This window comes from Antechinus flavipes, chromosome 4, assembly GCF_016432865.1.
Source record: "Antechinus flavipes isolate AdamAnt ecotype Samford, QLD, Australia chromosome 4, AdamAnt_v2, whole genome shotgun sequence".
Classification (NCBI taxonomy): Eukaryota; Metazoa; Chordata; class Mammalia; order Dasyuromorphia; family Dasyuridae; genus Antechinus; species Antechinus flavipes.
Window position 1 is genome coordinate 316,715,420 of NC_067401.1, and position 7,773 is coordinate 316,723,192.

Consider the following 7,773-nt stretch of genomic DNA (forward strand, 5'->3'; position numbering starts at 1 on the left):
AAATAAATGCTTACTGATAAATTGATGTGGTGACCCAAAGTGACTAGAAGGAAGAGGATGCTTTTAATAGTTATAGGAAAGTGGACTAGAGAGGAGAGAGAGTGAAGTCTGCTTTAGACATGCTCAATTGGAGATGCACAGGTAATATCTAGTGTATATATTGGTCCTTAGTTATGTATCCCCTTTCTAGGATACAACCCTATTGATTACTATTACAGACACTTAATGGCTGTGTGACCATGGATAAATGCTTGACAAAACTTAAAGCATTATATAAGAGCTAGCTATTCTTTGTGTTATGAGGCACAATAATTTGTTCTCATAAAAGCTTTCATTGAAGATATCCCTGCTTCAGGGGAGGCATAGCCCAATTTATCAGCAGAAAACATCCCAACCTATCCAATTTACCTTCTTTCAATTCAATTAAATAAAAATTATTAAAGTGATGATGATGATAATAATAATTGTGGTATATTTCTTCTTCTTAAATAGCTAACACTTACATAGTGAATTAGAAATATTATTTTGTCCTCACAACAATGCTGGAAAATAGATACTATTATTTGCTCTACTTAACAGATGACGAAACTGAGGCAGACAATGGTTAAGTGACTTACTTGGAATTATACAACTATTAAGTGGCAAGATGTGAACTCAGATTTTTTTGAATCCAGTCCACTAATCTACCAATTATATATATACCTAAGTATTGCCTTACCCTCAGAAGGTAGAAGGCCCTTCCTTACATCATAGAAAGAAAATGCATAACCAGGAACATGTGATTGCTTTGACAGTCATCAAACCCATCAGTGAGTTAGTGGGATGTCTACCTTGAGCATATTAAGATTCCCCACTGTTTCCCAGCTCTGAGCAATGGGCAGATGAAAACAATTTGTTACAACAAAATATGAAGGCAGGTGAATAATTGCTAAGGAGTGTTTAGAGCATGGTCAGATACTGAAGATGCCAAAGTGCATCTCAGGCCATTGCCAGTCCGATTTTTGTCCTGTCATCGGATACTGATGGCTCTGAAAGAGAAAGTGAGGCTGATGACTATGCAAATGTGACTCATTTAAATTCAATTCACCCAGGAATTAAAAACCCTTGAGGTCATTGGTGCTCTATGAAGGTCTAAAAAGAAAAGAAGCAGTGCATCCCAGACCCAACAAATTGCAGTTATTGAGTTGACCTAACAGGAGAGAATACAGTTTGAAGGCACCACTATGAAGTCTTGGTCCAGTTTGGATTCACATCTTATACAAATTATGGAATTCTTTATGCTACACAGAAACTCATCAGATAGATCAAATAATGATTTGGATTTCAAGGTAGTTACTTAATTTTAACATCTTGTTCTGCTATTTCCTATACAATGCACATATATCTTATTTGTATAGATATGGATGTATTTGTATGTTTTCTCTATACATATATTATAAATATGTGTTGATTTAAATGTGTGCATAAAGTATGTGTATTATCTTATTATAGTCTGAAGGTATAAAGTTTAAGATTCCCCCAATACTTTTGTGACATCTTCTATATAAAGGGGCAGTATTGAATAGTAGAAGGAAGGCTTGCTTTGTAATTGTGAAGACTTGAGTTTTGACATGTGCTGGTTCCTGAGAAAGTATTTTAAACCCTCAATACTTTTCCTAATCTTTCCCTCAGAATTGCATAAAACTAAGTTATAGAGCAGATGTCTATCTGCTTTGTAGAAAGATGTCTATTATTGAAATTTCTCACAATGACAAAATATACGCATGTATAACATATATGTATATAATATATATTCAGTTTCCAATAATATCCTCTTTTAATGTCTTAAGGTAACATGATCAAGGGTTCTCTAAGATTCTGCTAACAAATTCAAGTGTACTCAGGGAGAGAAAATCAAAAAGACTTAAAATATAGATGCAGAAATTGCTTAAATATCTATGGTCTGGGAATCATTTAGCAATGGTAAAAATTTCTAAAATGTTATTAAAGAATTATGCTCTAATATTGGAAAGCAATACTAAGAAAGTACAGATTATTATTTAATATTCAAGAGAAACCAAAAATTCATCTACATATATCTGTATATGTATATTTATTTGTGTACATGTGTTTTTATACAAATATAGACAGGGTTTTCTTAAAGAGAATGAAATTTTAAACTTTTATAACTATACACATATATACACACACAGGTACATGTGCACACACACATCATATGCACATATCTCATATATGCAAATATACACATATGTACATATGCACATGAATGCACATATACACATGTACATATACATATATAAATACATGTAGTAGTATATACTAAAATAGCAGTATATTCACTATGAATTCAATAATCAAAAAAAAAAGAAAAAAAAGAACACATATATGTTCTATTCTTACAAAACAAAATAGATGATTTATGTTCCTATAAATAGTAGTACAGCAGAAAAACTTCCTTACTAATGGCTAATGGAAAAAAAAAATTTCCCCCTCGTTTATATCTTTCGCTATAGAGATTATATCTTAGCAGTTTTTTGGCACTTCTATGGGTGAGGTCCCAAAAGTCAAAATACTTGGGGCATTAACTCAGAGCCGACAACATGAAGAAGGAGAAAGTAATAAAAGGTGACTCCAAACTGAGAAATCCTGAACTTTGCTGAAGAACTTGACTGAAGTACAGAATGAGAGGATGAGAGGAAAATGTTACCAAACAAACAAAAAAAATGACTATCTTGATGTTGATCCTTAGTAGATTTAGTCAAAGCTATTTATTTAGTGGTTTTTAGGTTAGGAGAAGCTGTTCTACTAACTTCAATCGACATATACTGAGTATAACAGAAAATAGGGAAAAGCAGGGATTAAGCATTTATTTAATGCTGACTATGCCAGTCAATGTGTTAAGTGCTTCACAAATATTATCTCAATGAAATGGATCATAATTCATTTAACTTTGTATAGACTTGTAGTTATCTTTTTCCTCCCAGGAATATTGGAAGTGTCAGTGATAACTTTTCTATGGTAAGAAAAACAAAGATACTTATAAACTGAGTGAGAAAAATGATAAGCAGCAGCAACAAATCCCAAATTTCAGTTATGCAGTTCTGCTATGAGAACATCAATGGGTCTTGCATTAAAACCTCCTATTCACTTGTAACTTATTTTATTTTCTATCTGGCCTTTGGCTCAGGGGCTGTGCTAGCGATGTTGGGAAACCTTAAAGTCATGTTTTCGATCCTTCACTTCAAGCAGCTGCATTCTCCAGCCAATTACCTTGTTGCTTCTTTGGCTTGTGCTGACTTTTTGGTGGGAGCCACTGTGATGCCTTTCAGCATGATGAGGTCTGTAGAAATTTGTTGGTATTTTGGGGAAAGTTATTGTAAACTTCACTCTTGTTTTGATGGATCATTTTGTTATTCTTCCAGTTTTTATTTGTGTTTCATCTCTATTGATAGATACATTGCTGTGACTGATGTCTGGTCTATCTAACCAAATTCACTCTGTTTCAGGAATTTGCACGTTCCTCGCCATTACATTTAGTTTTTCACTGCTTTACACAAATGCCAATGATGATGGACTGCAGTAAGTGACCTCACCTATGTGTGAGGTTGTCTGCTTGTTGTGAATCAAAACTGGGTACTGATAAACTTTCTGTTGTCCTTCATTCCCACTCTGGTATGGTCATTCTTTATTGTAAGATTTTTCTAGTAGCTAAACAACGGGCTAGAAAGATTGAAAGTGTGAAACTAGATCTTCAGAGAGTTACAAAGCTAGAGTGTCTAAGAAGGAGAGAAAAGCAGCCAAAACACTGGATCTTGCAGTGATTGCATTTCTGATTTCATGGTTGCCATACTTTATTGAATCAATAATTGAAGCTTATCTGGCATTCATCATCCTGACATATATTTATGAAATTTTAATTTGGTTTCCCTATTATAAACACTGCCATGAACCCTCTGATTTATGCTTTCTTTTACCATTGGTTAGGAAGAACAATTAAACTGATTGTCACTGGGGAAGTTTTCAGAGGTCACTTTTCAACAACAGATTTGTTTTCTGAACAAATTAAGATTTTAGATTGAAAAAATTAAAATATGGAAAAATGTTAAAAATGGAAAAGGTAAATTATAATGAGATGTAAGTATGTTCTTTTCGTACAGTTTAAACTCCAATTTCAGGGTTGATATTCAATAAAGTTAATTTACCAAGACAAATTATATATAAACAGTGCTTACAAACTGTCATCAAAATTGTAGTCCTTTTCTTGCCTTTTTTATTTGATGTTTGCATTTGTTCATCATTCTTCTCTTAGACCAGTGGGTAAAAAGATTTTTCCCCCCTTCACTAATGTATATTTTATAATCTTATCTAATTCCCTCCCTCTGTTATACTTTGATTCATAGTATATAATGCATTTATTTTACCTATTCTGCTTCCTTCCAAGAATTTCTGATATTTTTCTTCTTTTCAAAATAACTTTTAATTTTTCACTTAAAATGAATCTGAATAATTTTCTATCATGTAGTTAACAATTGTATTTATTTGAATAAGTACCCCTGAAACATTTTCAGCTCTATTCTGGATTATAAAATTATGCTATTATTGTTTTTTCTGTCTTTTCATTAAAAAAAAAGAAAGTAAAGTGAGTGATCAATCCTACTTACATACAATAGTAAAGCTTTCTCTCTAGGAAAGCAGTTCATATGGTAACAATGGTTCTCCACTCCAAAACTCCTTGAGTTTATTTATATTCTTGTCAATGAGAAATCTAGCTAAGGTTACCTTAGTCCTATACAGGTGGTTTTTGGAGTGTGAGTGCATTTTATCATTGTTTCCTATGCCATTCCTTCATTAATAATAATCCCAAGCATTTATATAGTGTGTATATATATATATATCAGGCACTGAGTGTGAGTGCATTTTATCATTGTTTCCCATACCATTCCTTCAATAATAATAATCCCAAACATTTATATAGTACACACACACACACACACACACACACACACACACACACACACACACACACACATCAGGCACTGTGCTAAGTGCTTTACAAATGTTTTCTCATTTGTTTTTACAATAAACCCAGGGAATGGATGCTATTATTATCCCTGCTTTGCAATTAAGGAAATTGAGGTAAACAGAAGTAAAATGACTTGCCCAGGATTGCAAGTGTCTGGAGCTGGATTTGAATTAAGATGTTCCTGATTTAAGGTCTATAATCATATCTACCATATCAACTAGCTGTCTCATTAGCAACAATAAAATTCAATGAGTACTTCAATTCAATGAGTAATTCAATTGGTACTGTTATGTACCAAATTAGCAGTTATAGCAGAATCTAATTTGCTTTTACAAATATTTGTCTTTCATATGAGTTCATATTCCATTCATATGAGTCCACTTTAATCACCTAAAAGAGTCACATAATTAATATGGGACGGCATTGCTTTTAGGTTGTTTAGTCGTGTCCAACTTTTCTTGATCCATATAAGGTTTTTTTTGACAAAGATGTTAGAGTGGCTCACTATTTCTTTCTCCATTTTATAGATGATGAACTTAGGTAACAGGGTTAAGTGACTCGCACAAGGTCACTTAATTAGATAAGTATTTGAGTCCATATTGAAACTCATGAAGATGAGTCTTTCTGAATCCAGTACTCTACCTACCATAACCCACCTAGTTGACCCAATTTTTAGATTAAACTTCTACTATATATGTATCTGTGTGGAGATGTGTGTGTGTGTGTGTGTGTGTGTGTATGCATAAATCTATTGCCCAATACATACTCAAATATGTTGCAAGTACGTATGTTCTACTTTTCATATAATATAGTGACTTTACACAACAATGCCTTACTTAAATCTAATTCACTTGCAAGTCATGATGTCATGCAAGACACCACATCCCTCCTGTCATGGTCCTCTTCAAGAAAGAAGGACAAACAACATCTTCTGTGAATAGGAATAGGAACTGCCCCACTGGGAACCCAACTAAAACTGGCCACCTGGACAACACAGTTCTTCCCCCTCCCTTTTCTTTTCCTTCCTTTCCCTTTTTCTTTTCTTTTCCTTTTCTTTCTTAATTCCACATAGGATATCATATGCTTATTTATAGGTGTTCTGCTGAAAGAAATGTAAATTTTGTTGGTTAAATTTTAGGATTTATTGTTTAGGATTATGCCTTAAAACCAAATCATTTTGGCTTTCATTGATTGGATACCAATAGGTTCCAGGCCAACCCCACTTCCTACATCATCTTTGTCCTTATTGGTGCAGAATAAATGTAAATAGCAAATCATTCTCTTTGGGCTAGAAATCCTGTATGTCTTCCCTTACCAAATTTTTTGATAAAATAAAAAGAGATCATTGTCTGCTTGATTTTTTGCCTAGTCTGTATGACTGATTGGGAATTGGACCAAGAATTCCCATTGCCCAGGGCCAACTCTAATTTTTCTGATCTATATCTTGCTATTGAATCTAGAAGTCTCCTCCAATCAATAAGGGTGGTTTGCACAGCCCTCTCTCACTTAAATCCAAGTCACTTGCATGTCATGACATCACCTCTCTGATATCATGGACCTCTTTGAGAATGAACAACTAACAACAAGTTTTGGTTACAACTTGCAATATAGTCATCATTTCAATGAAATGTAGCTTCCTTTCTCTTTAAATAAAAAAAGTTTAGAATGTTTGATTGTGGATGTATTTATTTGAAATGTTCAGGAACTAAGTAATAAATAGTTATATAAAAGTTATATGCTTATATAAAAGGTGTGGGGGTGGTTATATAGCCCAGTTGGTATATTAAGTGTGAAGGAACAAAATAATCCTTTTAGTTAAATCATAGATTTCTAATAGAGAAATAATATAAAGAATTAGAAATGTGACTTGGAGTCAGGTTGTAAAGAGGATTTAAAATACTAACTTAGAATTTGTATTTGTCCACAGAGACAATGCTGAGTAGAAAGTGATACGGTCAGACCTGTGCTTTCTGAAAATCAGTTTAATATCTATGTGGAAAATGAATTAGAGAAAAAGTCTTGCATCAGAGAGAGCAATTTGGAGCTTAATATAATAATCCAATCAAGAGATAAGGGTGATGATACTACAAAGAGTAGTAGGGTGAAGGGGACCTGAGAAGGCTTTAGTAAAGATTCAGGGCATTTCTAGGAACCTGGATACACCACTCCAGTATCATTGCTTCAGTGTTGATATTTGAAATAAAAATAGGCTAACAGGACAACATGCCGCAGTTGGATATTAGAACAAAGGAAAATGAGATGGCACCCTTAGTTCCCAGTCAGCATCCACAGTGATTGCTTTTCCCTCTACTGGGTTTAAGAAAGATCTGTGCTCCTTAGAAACTGTGCTCCAAGGACTTTTTTATTCAGTCATTTCTCTCACATTTCTTTGTGACCCCATTTGGAGTTTTCTAGGTAAAAATATAAGAGTGGATTGTTATGTCTTTTTTTTTTCAGCTCATTTGACAGCTGAGGAGCTGAGGCAAACAGGTTTAAGTGACTTGCCCAGGATCATATAGCTAGGATATATCTAAGGTCAGATTTGAATTCTGGAAAATGAGTCTTCCTGGATCCAAGATGAGCATTCTATGTACTGAACAACTAACAACAGAAATAAAAGCTGACAATCTCCTTATCTAGAATGTGTATTTTATGAATATTAAGTTGCTATATATGTAAAGTAGCACGATCTCCTTATTTATAATTAGGGGAGAGAAAAGCAAAATGACCTAGTGGATAACCTTGGTCTT

At 33.6% G+C, this 7,773-nt stretch overlaps 1 pseudogene; it reads left to right on the forward strand.

Annotated features, from left to right (window-relative positions):
• Nucleotides 1–3,057: 3,057 nt before the first annotated feature.
• Nucleotides 3,058–4,079, forward strand: LOC127559583 (trace amine-associated receptor 7a-like; annotated as a pseudogene).
• Nucleotides 4,080–7,773: the final 3,694 nt, after the last annotated feature.